Source organism: Lacerta agilis, chromosome 1, assembly GCF_009819535.1.
Source record: "Lacerta agilis isolate rLacAgi1 chromosome 1, rLacAgi1.pri, whole genome shotgun sequence".
NCBI lineage: Eukaryota > Metazoa > Chordata > Lepidosauria > Squamata > Lacertidae > Lacerta > Lacerta agilis.
The window spans coordinates 18,450,153-18,466,451 of NC_046312.1; positions in this window are offsets into that span (position 1 = coordinate 18,450,153).

Sequence of the window (16,299 nt, forward strand, 5' to 3'; positions counted from 1 at the left end):
CTTCTGCGATGGAACACGTGTCCTTTTAAACTTTCTTTGCTTCTGAGGTAATTTTACCTCTCACACAAGCACACATATCCGTTATCTTACATTAGTGTGTAGATATATTCCTCCTCCACTGCAACTTGGGTGATGTACCGGTATTTCAAATATTGTAAAAGCCTGCAATTGTCTCTTATGCTAATACTGATACAGAATCTCTCTGGAAATTTAAGGAAGTAGCAAAGCCGATATCACTCTTGGTCTATGAAGCTGAACACATCCTGCTAGCCATGGACTGGGTTGTGTTCAGTTTGAAGAAGGAAGGCATTGCCAAAAGTTGAGTAAGGCCACATCTGCATCTTATATTTCACTATTATACCTCTTTTCAGTCTTGTCTTCCACAAAAGAATCCCGAGTACTGTTTTTGAAGGATGCTGAGAGCTGCTAGGAAACTTCTATTGCCCTCACAGAGCAGCTTTAACAATCAACCCCTCTTCCTAGAGAACTCTGGGAACTGTAGCTCTGTGCAGAGAATGCTTTCACAATTGTGCTGAATAGAATAATTTCCTGAAAAAAACGAATGGCTGAGCATGATGCATACACTGCGCATGTGTGGTTTTGTGCATGTTTATATCTATTTCTATTGCTGTATTGAATGTTCTGATTGTTCCTAATGGAAAATTATAATAACGTCTCGGAACACTTGATCAGTTTTCTATTGTTTTATTTAAGGAATCCTAATTATGAAGCAAAATAAATGCACACTACCTTTAAGATGCTACAGCATTAAATGAAGAAAATATATTTACGGATGTTAAAAGTTTTTGTGACATTTTTCACAAAACAAATGACTGAAAATTTCCTTGCGTTTCTTGATTCCAAAATGTGATAAGCAACAAACACCCCAACTTTTGATAGCATCTATTTGTGTTTCTATTCTAACTCTGGCATATATGCCACAATCCAACCACTTAATAACCACTCAGTCACAGATGGTGAATCAGTCTCTAGATACACACACACACACACACACACAAACACTTAACACCATTATTCTAGCCCCTATGATGCTCTACACCACTAACTCTAAATCCTCTGGTATGACTGCGATTTTTGAACAACAGAAGAATACCAATAATACCTCTAAAGGTAGTTCATAACCAGTCATGTATTTTACAAAGGAAGACAATGATTTCCGAAATGGTATAGCTGTGGGGCATTACCCAAAAATTGACCAAGTTTAACAGCTTAAAAATAAACAGGAGAGAGAACACTGCTCAACATGAACAATAATAAATAACTGCATGCAAGATCTTTGAAAACTCTTGCATTCCACAAAGGTTAACTTGCATACATTGGGCAACACCCAACTAATCTGCCCTGCCAATTCAAGGATTTGTTGTTGTTGTTGTTCAGTCGTGTCCGACTCTTCGTGACCGCATGGACCAGAGCACGCCAGGCATGCCTATCCTTCACTGCCTCTCGCAGTTTGGCCAAACTCATGTTAGTAGCTTCAAGAACACTGTCCAACCATCTCATCCTCTGTCGTCACCTTCTCCTTGTGCCCTCCATCTTTCCCAACATCAGGGTCTTTTCTAGGGAGTCTTCTCTTCTCATGAGGTGGCCAAAGTACTGGAGCCTCAACTTCAGGATCTGTCCTTCTAGTGAGCACTCAGGGCTGATTTCTTTAAGAATGGATAGGTTTGATCTTCTTGCAGTCCATGGGACTCTCAAGAGTCTCCTCCAGCACCATAATTCAAAGGCATCAATTCTTCGGAGATCAGCCTTCTTGATGGTCCAGCTCTCACTTCCGTACATTACTACTGGGAAAACCATAGCTTTAACTATACGGATTCAAAGATTTGAGGAGGGTGCAGGGCGCACATGGGGACAGCAGGTTGGAAAACTCTGTTGCAGAAGTGTAAATTCAAGGATTTACACTTGTGCAACAGAGTTTTCCAACCTGCTGTCCCCATGTGCACCCTGCACCCTCCTCAAATCTGCTCCAGAGAGTCAAGGGCACCCCTAGAACAGATTTGGGAGATGCAAAGAGGGAGGAGAGGAGGGAGGAGTCAGTTGCATGAGCGTAAATTATTGTATTCATTGGATACCATTCTTTTGATGGAAGCCAGCCATCTCATTTCTGGCAACCTGCCTTCATCAGCATGTCTTCTCTCCATTCATCCCCCATTTTTGCCAAGAAGGTTAAGCTTGTTACCTCCTACGAGCCCCGCGTCCAGCTCAGTTCTGGTATTACTCCTTCTCTCCATTCTCTCCAAGATGGTGGTGGTGAGGTGACACTCGTCCCCAGCTGACTTCATTGGCTGCTACTAATGGTGTTGGGAAATTCACAGCATCACCCTATAGGGGCAGTTGTCCTTGACATTACAGAAGGGGAGATGGAGACTTCGTATGTGGCTCCCGTTTTCGGTGGCAGCTCTGTGTTGCTTGTATTGCGTTGTTCCAGGCTTAGCTGACCTTCATAAATGGCTGTATTTTCTTACTGTGGAAATCATTTGCAAGGAGTCCAAAGGCTGCAATATGTTCACATAAACCATTTGCATAACAAACAACCGCAAATGTTCAGTTGCTTTGCAGACATTCATGCCCACACACACACACACAAACACGGGAAAAAAGCGGGGAGCTACTTGGACAACTGGCTCATTAGAAGTAAATGATGGTATAAACCAAGCTGATCTTGCCTAAATAAAACTGATCAAAATAGATCCCCCCCCCCTAAAAGCAGCAGTAGGGAACTGAATACTTCCAGTAGGCCAGTCCCCTCAGTCTTCCACTACCACACCCCATGGGTCAACTTTGACAAGTGCGCAGAATTGCCCACCTCTCTGTCCCCTGACATTATAATGGCATCAGATGATTGACACCTGCCAAAGTTGTAAAGGGGTCACTGTAACTGCTGATCTTAGAGAGAAGGCTTATTACTGGAAATCAGTACTATCATTATTTGAAATTTAGTTCAAAAGGAACCATTAATTTGAAAGGAAGACCATACTGTTATATTACTTAAACAACTCAAACTCTCCGGTCTGCCTTTACTGTTCTGTGTTTTGGTTTTAAAAAAGAAATGTGAAAGTTTACTATTGATTAAGGATTTACTGAATATTCTCTAATTTAGATATTCGCTACAAAACAGTATATTCAACACAGCCCGATAAATGTCAGTAAATACATCACTGAACATTTCATTAATTTTAAGGGTATTTTATGTCGTTTTATTTCCCAGATTTATCTAAATTAGCCTGTGGGTATCCATGAAATCAACACGTCAGCTGCAGTATCATGATGTCACTGATTTTAAAAAATCACATGGGTTAGCATAGTCAATAGGTTTAAACAGCAAGGTGGGCAAATTAAGCAAAGGGAAGTGAAGGCTATGGGGAAGGGAAAAAATGTCGCTGAAAATATTTCATTGGGTCCTCTCTGCAATTGAATTCAAATATCTTTGCAACAAAGACCAAAAAAGGGAAGGCACTTTCAACTCTCATAAAAAACACAAAACAGGTTAAGTAGTTTATTCACCATCATATAACCTGGGGCCCTCCAGATGTTTTGGATTCCAGCTGCCATCTTCTCCAGCTAGCATGTCCAATGGTCAGGGATGCCTCTGGTAGCCTCAATGGCTATCAGTACCTTTTTCCAGCTGGTGTGCCAACTGCAGCCCCTAAGACCCCTAGATCCTTTTCACATGTACTATTGGCAAGCCAAGTGCACCCCCCCCCCCAATCTTATATTTGTGCAGTTGATTCTTCCTTCCTAAGTGCAGAACCAGACATTTGTCCCTACGTGTGCAGGTGTGACCTAAGAGTGTGTGAAGTCCCTAAAACCCATGTAAAGTTGAAACTAAAAAATTTATAGGAATATGTAAAACAAAGCCACTTGAGCCTGCCAAGTCTCCATTTCACAACTTTGGGATCCTGGCAGAGTCAACCGAATTTCATACTATCAGCCATTGCCTAGTGCAAAGGGGCAACAACTGCCTAAGGAGAGCTTGTCAACTTTCTTAAGGCCAAGGGATTCAATTCGGTCTCGCGACGCTGTGTTGGTGGCACAGCGGGGTTCATCAGGAAGGCCTATTTTTTCCTCGCGATGAGGCGACTTCCCTGGCAGTAACTGCCGGCAACAGACTGTAGGGATGCTGCCAACATTCAAAAGCTCTGATGATGTGAGCCAACCTTAGACTAATAATTTTATATCTCAATATAAAGTGGAAGAAATTACATAAAAATAGACAATTTTAACAGTATGGTATTCTGTTATGAGAGAAGGCTAAATAACACTGGTGCCATATGAACATCTTTCTCCTATCTACAGTACCTAACTTTAGCACAGTCCATATGTCTATTTGTCTGATAGCTGAACTTAACTGAGAGAACATTTAATGGAGAGGGAGCTCTTAACACGCGGTGCCTTGGCGGGGAGGGTTGGAGAGAGAGAAAAGAAACCATTTTAAGGTGAAACACCTATCAGTGCTCTAACCTTTAGGGGGAACAGATGAGAATCGAATTAGCAGTTGTACTGGAACTGTCATTCCTCCTCCCTCCCCCCCCCCCAAATAAACCCTGGGATGTCCAAACAAGGATAAAACATATTCATACAAAAGCATTGGAAATCAACTGTGGCTGGAGACAAGCATCAATTCTTTCAGAGCTGCAGGTGATTTGTAAGAGAGAACTCTGCAACAGTGGGCACACTTGCCCAGTTCTCATCTCTGGAAAACAGCTTTAGTAGGATTCTGTGTTGTTTCTAAAACCTGCACAACCTGTTTGGCCTGAGCAAAAAGTGTGTGCACGCTATGTAACATGATGCCTCTGTTAGCAGGAGTGTTCTACTCTTGTGTAGGACCCTGGCAGAGACACATGCCCAATTGGCATGTTCTCTCCCTCCTGGTCGGTGATTCAGGAGCTTCAAAAGCTTTCTTCTGCCCGAACATCACAGCGACTGATACCAAGAGGCATCAGCACACTTAGGGATCCACAGAGTCTTCTCAGTTTGCATAACAGACCTCAGCAACACAGCATTGTGGCTAATCTACTTCATTTACATATAAACACACACGGGGCACTGCAACATGGCTCCCTCTCTCTCTAGCATCAGACAGCAAAGAGAAAGAACAAAGGACAGTAGTCCCACTTCACGGAACACAGTAACACAAACATCCTGTCTCCATCACTCCCCACTCTGTGGAATGAAAACATACACCATCATGTGATAGATAACAATCCCATGACTGCAGACACGGGGAATGACTCTCCAACAGCCTCTTGTAAGTCACATCCATGTTGTTGCCACAAGGGCAATGGGGTTTGTTTAGAAAAGTTGACACTGAACATGCTCCAGAGTTCAGCCTGCTTTCCAAGACAGAAGCCTGACCGAGGCCTGTTTGAAGAGAGAACCTCATAACAACCTGTTATTGTTTCACCTTATTGGCATAGCCTTTCTCTCACAAGTTGGTGAGGCTTTAAGACTTTGAGGACCACTCAGCCATGATAACCTTGGTGCTACCGCTGTGGCAGTTCCTGCAGAGGCGCCCAGAGCAGCATCTAGTCTGGTTGTATGGGATCAGGTTTAGTTACAGTGACCTAAGGATGTGAATTATCTGTGCTCTCAAACCTTGCCCACCCTTCTCAATGGATGATGTCATTTCACCTCAGGGCCCTCTTGGATAAAACGGAAGAGGGAAACGCTATAGCTCAGTCAGAAAGCCTCTGCATTGTGCGCACATAGTCCCAGGTTCAATCTCTGACATCTCCAAGTGTTGGGGTAGGAGAGCGCCCTGAAAGAGAACCTGGAGAGCTGCTGCTGGTCAGTGTAGACAATACTGAGCAAGATGGACCAATGTTCTGACTCAATATAAGGCAACATCCTATGTGCCTGTTGGAAAACGCCCTGGTGTGCCCCTGCAGCCCCCTTGCTCCAAGCATCCTCCAGTATGCGCAGCTCTGGAAAAGGCATTTCCCTTCTTCTCCAGTGCGCTTCAGCGACATATATCAAATGATATATGCACACTAATCTTCTAGCATAACACAGCAAGAAGCATGAGACATCATAGGGCTAAACTACGTATTTATTTACACACTATGTACAGACAAAGGAATCATGGCGTCCTCTCTCTCCAGCTGCGAGAGAAGAACAGGAACAAGTAAAAGCAAAAGTACAGTACAATAGTACATACAGCGGAAGACATAAGACTGTCTTCCATTCCCACACTCTTCCCAGACAGGCACGTGATTTACACCAATCTCATCTGCAGCATCGGAGGCGTGAAATACTAACAGTGTCTATATTCCTGTGGATTATACAGACGAATTTCAATAAAATTCTCCTCCGTCCCTAGTCAGAAGCAGTTCACCAGGTGGGTTGCTTACAGAGAGTGGGAGGGGTAAGGCAGAAGGCAAGGAGGCTCCCCTGGTTATGGTATACCCTCCTCCAGGAAGCCTCATTGTTCCATTGATTCAATATTTTCAGTGCCAAGCAAAAGCATTTTGATTCACACAGGAATTTTAACTCTACAGATTAGCTTTGATTAAAGATCTTTCTGACTTGTTTTGCTATTGCTTATTTTCTATTGGCTGTGCACTGCCCTGAAAGCCAAGTACGAGGAAGGGCAGTTAGCCTGTGCCGAGAGAAAGCATCTAATAAATTTAATAAATAATAATCATAATAATAAATGCTTTAGATAACTGAATTTGAACAGCATTGGAAAGGCATGATAGGAATGCTCTCCCCAGAGAAGTTATCCTGGCATCTATGGATACCATCCTCTTGCCAGGCAAAGACAATGTGGTCTAGTGGTTAGATTGCCAACTAGGGTTAAAAAAAAAAAAAGATTGCCAACTAGGGTTAAAGACAACCAGGTTTGTATCCCTGCTCATCCATGAATCTCACATCGGACCAGTCACCCTCTATTGACCTAACCAGCTGTCCTTGAGATTATTGGGGAACAGGAAGGATATCAATGTCGTCGTAATCCTCTCAAGCCATTTTCAGTTCTCTTAAAAAACTATCATTAGTGTCCAGCAAGTATCTTTTTGACATATGCAACCTGGTTTATATGTGATTTTAAATAATATACACATTTTTGAAAGCAATTTCCCCAAATGTAATGCACATTTGTATGTTGTTTTCACCAATATATGCATTTTTGTGCACACTTTCCATACAATAAGCTTATTTGTACATATTATTTGGTTGGACAACTGCATCACAAAATTCAGAGAACAGCAAATTTTGATGAATTTTGATGTTTCAGTTTGCATATTGTTTCAGGAAGCACAAATTAGATCAGTTCCGATTAAAATGTAAACCAAACCAAATTTTGCCACATCCCATTACACACACACACACACAGAGAGAGAGAGAGAGAGAGAGAGAGAGAGAGAGAGAGATCTCTTCAGGCCATAAAAGAATGACAACTGTGGTCCAGGGCTGCAGTCTCCGCAAAACTTGCACCAAAATTAGTCATTTGCCAAGGTTGATTGATGGGGACTTGGCAGCAAATATATAGCTAAATTGCTTTCTGTCCAGAGATGAAGAAAGGGAAGGGAGTGGGCAGAATCGCATACGACAATGTTGTCTATAACTGCACCTCTTTAGCCTTGCATGTTGGAGAGTTCTTATGAGCTCTGCAAGAGCAAGTATCTCTCACACATCTTCATTGCTGGCAAAAAGAGCTGAAATATTGGCTTAAAATTCCTTAACAGATTCCACTCTATCATCCTTTTTAATTAAATGTAAAAAAAAAAAAAACCAGCAAAAAAAAACTCTGCACCAACCATTATGCTAATGCAACATTAATGTTAAGACTTTTCATTGGATAGATGTCAATAAATTCAAGAGCTATTGTTCCCACAGCAACCATATTTTACCAATCTGCCACCCGTGAGTACCAGGCTCGGCTGTGGAGCAAGCACACCACCCCCCACCCCCCGAGAGGAAGCTCTGGGGGCAGCCAACCTTCCCTGCATCCAGGTGCCATTCCATTAAGGACAAGACAGAGGGAGCACATGTGCCCCATTTTTTATTATTGATTGGACCATGTGCAAATAAGCACCAGGAGTAGGATTGCCTGTTTGTATCCTATATGCTTGTTCAATACACACCTAAACCACATATCATATGGGAGATCTATGCCTGGAACTCCCAACTTCAAGGCAGCTGCCAAGGGCTCCAGTTTTTCTCTTCCCCACTCCCAGTCCCAAATGCTACTATTCCAAACAAAAATCGGAGCCCTTGATCACCCCATCCCTGTCTGAAGGTTCATTTTTCCTTATCACCGCACTGGAGCTCGGAGTCACCCCACTGTATCAACCTTTGGGAGAGGGTGCAGTTTGTATCAGGAAAATTCGGCGGTTCGAATCCCCACGACGGAGTGAGCTCCCGTTGCTCAGTCCCAGCTCCTGCCCACCTAGCAGTTTGAAAGCACGTCAAAGTACAAGTAGATAAATAGATACCACTCCAGCGGGAAGGTAAACGGCGTTTCCATGCGCTGCTCTGGTTCGCCAGAAGCGGCTTTGTCATGCTGGCCACATGACCCGGAAGCTGTACGCCGGCTCCCTCGGCCAGTAACATGAGATGAGCGCCGCAACCCAAAAGTCGGACACAACTGGACCTAATGGTCAGGGGTCCCTTTACCTTTATGATTAAATACCTCCTTCCCCTCCCCACCCCTTCATGCATCACTGTTCCAATCTGTGTCAAAGCCCTCACCTGACATTTTACAGATCTTCAACAGATCGGATATGTCTTGTCGCATTGATCACTGAAGTTCTGAAATGGTGGTGGCACCTATGGTGGCAAATGTCAAGTGTTTCTTCAAAGAAGTAAATCCCACTAAACCAGGCATAGGCAACTTCGGCCCTCCAGATGTTTTGGGACTACAACTCCCATGATCCCTACAGTGGTCAGGGATGATGGGAACTGTAGTCCCAAAACATCTGGAGGGCAGAGGTTGCCTATGCCTGCACAAAACTGAGTGGGGCATAACTTCAGAGTGAACATTGGCAGGGTCTACAATATGGGTCATTTATTGATTTCCAATAGCTTTTCCAGATGAATTAATAGGTCTCTGCCTTGGGTATTTGCTTAGTATTGTTTTAAAATTTATCTGATGCAATTTTGGGTATTTAAAACTGTTGTTTAGCTTTTTTATAGAATTCTGTACATTGCCTTGAGACTTGTGTGTGAAAGACTACTACTACTACTACTACTACTACTAATAATAATAATAATAATATCCTAAATGGACTAGGACCCAGCAATCTGAAGAAACATCTTTCTGTGTGTCTCTTTTGTCCTTCTATGATTTGCTTGGTACTTTTTTCTGTGATTCCTAATAAAGCAGGAATCACAGAGATAGTACTAAGCACTTTCTCTCATCCAAAGGAAACTAACAGCAGAGTCCTGCATAGGTTTACACACTTTCACTGTGAGCTACAGGTAAGATCTTTTATGGGCAACACATGTAACCCATATGATTTGCTGGTCTGGTCGCTTTTCTTCCATTGTACAATATATATAAATTACCAAAAGGATTCTTAAATAATTATTAGCAGCATTGGCATACTGCCTCTTTAGGAAATGGCAGGCTATCTGGGACACACATTGTTACCTAGTGGGTTAGATTGTGCATCTTATACTAGACAAAGGGCATTGGGTGTGCTAAATATGTTTGCAGAATTGCCAGTTTGTAGAATGAGGGGCATCAGGATACCCCTTTCAGTGTTCCTCGAAATATTTTTTTGCAGCATATTCTTGTCTTAAATAGAGTTTAACGGCATAACTATCATATCACACACAAGCAGGAACACAAAGTTGGGTGTATAGCAAAGGTTGTATTTATTGCACAAGTGGGGTGGGGGAAAACCAGATACAACATGCCCTCATTCTCTGATTAAAAGGAGCCTCGGTGAGGAGTTCATTGACAAACTTCCATATCCACACACAAAAAGGCAGTACAGTGGTACCTCTACTTGCGTTCACCTCCGGTTACGTATCCTTTGGGATACATATGCAGCAAACCTGGAATTATTTTTCCTGGTTTCGGTGTGCGTGCGTGCATGTGCAGAAGCGCTCTATGTACCACACACATACGCAGAAGTGGCTCTTCTGGTTGCGAATTCCTCAGGATACTACTGGAGCTCCAGAATGGATCCCATTTGCAACCGGGGGTACCACTGTATCTCTGGACCGAGTGAGTCTTTGGCTTTATTTTGTTCTCAGACCTTGGACAGGCCTGGATTCATTCAGACATCCTTCTCTCTCCTCCACCCCCATTTCCCCAAAATTTCTCTTTTATCAGTTTTAATTAAAACATAGAGAGAAGAAATCACGTTGTATGGGCACTTGCAATATAGCTTTTTATCAAACTGCCAAGAGTAGGGTCATCTTTTAGTGCTACTAGGTCTATCTCCAAGCTGTGCTCTGGTCTGAAGCCCAAATGTAAGGCATCCAGGGAGTTGACAGATGTCACATGTTGAGAGAGCTTGGTTGTCACTACTCTCAGTGTTTTTTTGGCAAGGAACAGGAGGATGGAGAGGCTCTCTCTGTCAAGTGTTGGCATCCTGCGGATCAGTCAGATTATAACGGCGGCTGACAGGAGGGGTGCTTGTCCTCCCTGTTCCGGGGGGGGGAGGGGAGGAGAGCGCAACATACAATGGCCACAGTTGCTGACAAAAACTGTAATGCTGAGAGTTCTGGCCCCTTGGATCGCCCACAATCCTTCAGGAGCAACTCGTTGTAGCCCTATCTGTGGGGCTGTGGATTTTGGATTCAAAGCTCCAAGCCAGCTGCCCCGTTACAGCACTGCCTGTGTTAACAAGCAATAACGCACATACGTGCAGGTGTGAAACAAACAAACAAAGGCTGTAAATGAACAATACTTGTGCTTCACTACCTTCTCCCATAGTGCAGCCATTTTCTGCAACCTACACCTTGAGCCCTGGGAGACAGGCCACCTCCTGGGTCCTTGCTGCTCTTGGGAGTCAACATGGTATATTGTGATTCCAGTAGAAGGTGGGGCCTCTTCTCTTTGTTCGCACCCACCCACCTGCTTTAGGCCTCTTGCTGAGAATGAGGGTTTTGCATTCCCCTCAGAGAGGGTTAACATTGTTAGGTGTCTGTATTCTGTTCTGGTCAGAACTTTGGACAGGGAAATGGTATCTAGTGGGATTTGTTAACATAATAGCAGGGGGCTGCTCTTAAGCGTTAGTGGGCAGCAGACGAAGCTTTATTTCTCATTTGTCATGCCACCTTTCCTCAAAGCAGTGTGCATTGGTCACCTTCTTGTTTTATCCTCACAACAGCACTGAAATGCAGGCTGAAAGAGAGTGACCAGACCAAGATCCCTCAGCCACTATTCCCTTCACAGAACTATGAGTTCCAGAGTTCCCCATGAAGAGGGATTGGTTGTTAAACCATTCTGAGAATTATAACTCTGTGAGGGGAATAGGGATCACCCAACAACTGCCAGCAACTTTAACAAACGACAGCTCCCAGGATTCTCCAAAAGAAGCCATGACTCTAAAGGTACTTAAAAAAAAAAATGGTGTGAATATGGCCTTCATTTTCTTAAGCTGGAGGAGACTCTTGAGAGTCCCATGGACTGCAAGAAGATCAAACCTATCCATTCTTAAAGAAATAAGCCCTGAGTGCTCACTAGAAGGACAGATCCTGAAGTTGAGGCTCCAGTACATTGGCCACCTCATGAGAAGAGAAGACTCCCTAGAAAAGACCCTGATGTTGGGAAAGATGGAGGGCACAAGGAGAAGTGGACGACAGAGGATGAGGTGGTTGGAAGGTGTTCTCGAGGCTATCAACATGAGTCTGACCAAACTGTGAGAGGCAATGAAGGATAGGTGTGCCTGGCGTGCTCTGGTCCATGGGGTCACGAAGAGTCAGACACGACTGTACAACAACAACAACAACAACAACAACAACAACAACAACAACAACAACATTTTATGCTTCAGCACAGCAGCTTGTAGCATTCTAAATACTGGAGCGTCAGGGGGTATCACGGATCATATGGATAACAGAAACAAATGTGAAGTATAATTATTTCGTTGTGGAACATATTGAACTAGAATATGGGTTTAGGCTCAGTTTTGGAATGGAAACTACCTTGACTACCATGTATGAGTGTCCCTCCATGATCTGTCAGTGGCTTTCAGTACCGTTGACCATGATATTCTGCTGGAGCAGCTATCCAAGTTGAGGATGAGCAGAAGTGCTTTGCAGTGGTTCCAGCCCTACTTGGATGGTCATTTTCAGAGGGTGGAAGTTGAGGGGGAGGTTGTTTGGACCTGTGGAACTTCCAGTATGACATCCTAGGGGTCAGCTTTATCCCCTCAGTTTATTCAACATCTACACAAAACTGCTGAATGGGGCCATCGGGAGTTTTGGAGTGTGCTGTCAGCAATCTGCTGGTGACACACAGCTCTGCTTCTCCTTTACCTCTGCAGCAAACGAATTGGGAAGACTTCTGGCAGTTTCCCCACCTCCTGCAAATAGATGTAAGGATATCAGCCAGGGTTAAAGAGTTCCTGAGCCATTTGATTAAGGACAAGCATGCACTGTTGATCATTGATTTTGTATTATATTGCTGTTCTCATTCTTGTAAGCCACTATGAGCATAATTCTTTGCAGAAAGGTGGAATGCAAATTAAGTGGTGATGATGCTGGCAATGATGATGACTAAAAGAATGTTCCTTTTCTCCAGTAAGCTTGCATTCAGGAAAATAAGAAGGATCGTGTCTGCCTTCCACAGAGTTCCTCAAAATGGTAGGCAAAGGCCACATTAGAAAGCTTCTTGTGTAACATCACCTGTAATACTTTGTATTCACCAACGGGACCACCACCTGCAGGACTCAGGAAACCCTAGTATCATTCTAGCCAGGACCACATTTGTAGCCCTGTGCTGCTGAGTGGCATAATTCAAGAAGGATGTTGACAAACTGCAAAGAAGTTGGAGGCTTCTCAGACAATTTGAGAAGGATGTTGAAGCTGCAAACAAATCAAAAGGGAAAGCCAAAAGGAGGCTGATGAAAGGGATAGAAGACACAAGTTGTAAACGGGGAGGCTCAGAATACAGAGCATGTGTGTCTTAGAGACAACAAGACTGAGGCATATTAATCCCAAATGCACATGTCCCATTCATTTTGACAGAAATATATTGCACAGAAAGATACTGTTGAACATATCCCAAATCCTCAAGCACTAGAATCATAGAATTGTAGAGTTGGAAGGGACCTCAGAGGTCATCCAGTCCAACCCTGTGCAATGCAGGAATCTCAACTAAAGCATCCATGATAGATGGCCATCCAACCTCTGCTTAAAATGTCCATTGAAGAAGAGTCCACCACCTTCTGAAGGAGCAAACTCTGTTGAACATCTCTTACCATCAGAAAGTTACCATCAGAATCTCCTTTCTTGCAACTTGAAGCCATTGGTTCAAGTCCTTCCCTCCAGAGCAGGAGAAAACAAGCTTGCTCCACCTTCCATGTGAAAGCACTTTAGATATTGGAAGATGGCTATCATATCCGATAGGACATCTAATGACTAGAGACTCCAAGGGCTCCAGCGTTTACTTTTCTTTATTACATTTCCATCCCACCTTGGCTCAAGTGAGCACAATATAGTGTCCATATTCCAAGTGGTCTCCCAGCCACTGGTCTCCCAACCAGACCAGCCTACACCATGTGCCTTCAGACCATAAATACCTTTTGCCACCTTTATGCCTTGCTGGCGCTTCTTTCAGCTGCCCTGGCAACAGTGGCGCCCATTCATGCAAGTAGATATTTCATGGGTGTTTGGGGAACAGCCTGAACTAGGCAGGTGCTAGAATGTGACATCCTTCAGCCCGCTGCATCCCTAACCAATTTACCCTGCATAGCTATGTACTCTGCCCTTTATTTGCCCAATTTCAAGGTTATACTGAAATGCTCGTCAAAAGATAAAAGCTTTAAATAATGTACGTTCTCCTCATTGTCCTTTTCACTGAGATCACAGGTGCATGACCTTGTCCCCCGGCACAAAAAAAGCAGTTGCCATGGAAACTCATTGGGATGCCGACTTGACAACAAGTGACATTCAAACCAGGAGAGACACCTCTCCATCTCTTCTTGCCTGCCCCAAGAGCAGTCTTGACCAAAGGCCAGCATTCAAAATGGAGTTTATGGCATTTTACGGACTGGGACGGCACTTGAGAGTGGAATGTATGCAGGCAGGCAGGAGAAACCAACTGAGACTGAGAAATTGCAGCCGACATCAGAGAGAGGACAGAGCAATGCTGATAAGAATGTTACTGCAGCTTAATTGTGGACTAAGAACCAGCGGCGTGAGAGAAAATAGGAGAACCAGCATATTCCACCAGCAACAACAGCAACAACAAGATTGCCATAGGTGGCCACACATTGTAAGGAATGGCTTTTCCTGCCCCATTTATTTAGTATTCAGATGTCTAACTTGGTCCAGCCTAAAAACTTAGGCCAGGCTGGGAGACCTCAAAACTAGGGGGTGAATGTCGCCTTCCAGTTCTGACTGCCAAGGCTTGAGGTACTCTCCAGATCATGCTAAGTATAATTGGTTTAGTTGACACTGAAATGGGAATTGCTATGTGTATTAAAGATGGCTTGTACATGGAGATTTTCAATGGGGCTATATTGACGGCAAGTAGAGCACTCTGAGCTCTTGCTGAGTTGATAATTAACTAATTGTTGTTGTTTTTCCTGCTAGCTAACATGTGAGTGTTTTGTAACCTTTGATCAGGTTACAAAGGTACAGAGTTGCAAATTCGCCATCTTGAAAGGGTGGTGGCTGTTACTTTTTTGGCCAAAGTTGTTGAGCTTTTTTGGCAAATTTGCAGGGGGGGATGATGTTTTGGATCTATTTTTAAGGGGAAACGTCAAAAACAGTATTCTGGATGTGTCCGGGAAATTCTGGACGTATGGCAACCCTTTCAAAGTGCTGCATAGCCTTGGGCAGACCAAGGCATGCTGGAATGGGGGAGAGAGACACTATTTGGATTTTGGGAATTATCTTTTATTTCTCAGATACTGAGCCTATTGCTGGACAGCAAAAGACATTGTATGGATGTTTGGATGTATCATCTGATGTATTTTGTTCTGCTTTTGAAGGGTTCCTGAATAATATTTTTATAGGTCTGGACAATGCTTTATTTCCAAAAGGACTCAGTTTTTATGCATCCAGCTGGTTCAAATATTAATATCTACACTAGGCCATGCCTCCTTCTCAGCCACAACTTTCCTCCTCAAGATGCACCCCTCATCAGCAGTGCGCCAAGGCTTTTCAGCTGTTTTTGTCTCTCTGGGATGTGTGTTTGAACTGCAGTTATGACTCTTGCATGCTCAGATAGGGTGTGGCAATCTCTTGAGTTTTGCATAGTGTACTGTACTAGGGAAAGAGTTGCATCCATTGCTCCACCCACTTTTGCTTCTGGTCCCATCCAGATGTAATTTGTACCTTTCGACAGTCAGCTAGTTTCTGCACAAAGTCTCACACCCTTCTTTATTTTCCATCCAGGTAAATAAGAGGTATTATCCAGCCAATCAAAAACACTCAGGGTGCAAAAAAAAGGACCTGTGGGGTATGTGGTTTGGGGAGAGAGAGACAGGGAAGGCTGGAGGTGTGCATTTGGCCTTGGGCCTGAATTTACCCACCTGACCTAGAGCATGGTCTGGTGAAGCAGGCCTAGGTCTGCTCAGGAGTAGTGGGAGAGGATGGTCTCCCATTCAGGCACCAAGCAAACCCAGAAGCAGCCAGTGGCCTCCTAGTGGTGGAGTCACTGCCACTTAGCGAGAGGGAGAGAGGTGAGAGTGGTGACGTGCAGGCACATCAACAAAGCCAATCCGCTGCTCCCGCCAATATGCCGACACGGCGCCAGCCTTGTAGGTACGCCACCTTGAGTTCCATCCAGGGAAGGGAAAGGGGATATAAGTAAAAGAATTGTCCATTCATGAGGCTCCGAGGCTCCCCCGCCCCAAGACATTTGACTAGCCCGCACAAAATGTCATTATTCAAATCCACTGCAGGACCTTCTTCCCCCTCCCTCCCTTTCCTAATGTATCGATAAGAGGCATTGGGGAAGAGGAAAATAGAATACATGGAATGGCATTTGCTTTTGTGTGGGGCCTGTGTGTATTTTCTTGTTGGAATGCTGTCTTGTGATCTCTACATAACCTTTCAAACACAAGTGCATATTTCACCCTTCCAGACTAGCGTTACCCTTTTTTTTGTCATTCCAATTTCATTTCCAGTGCTGTGTGGACTGCGGGCTCA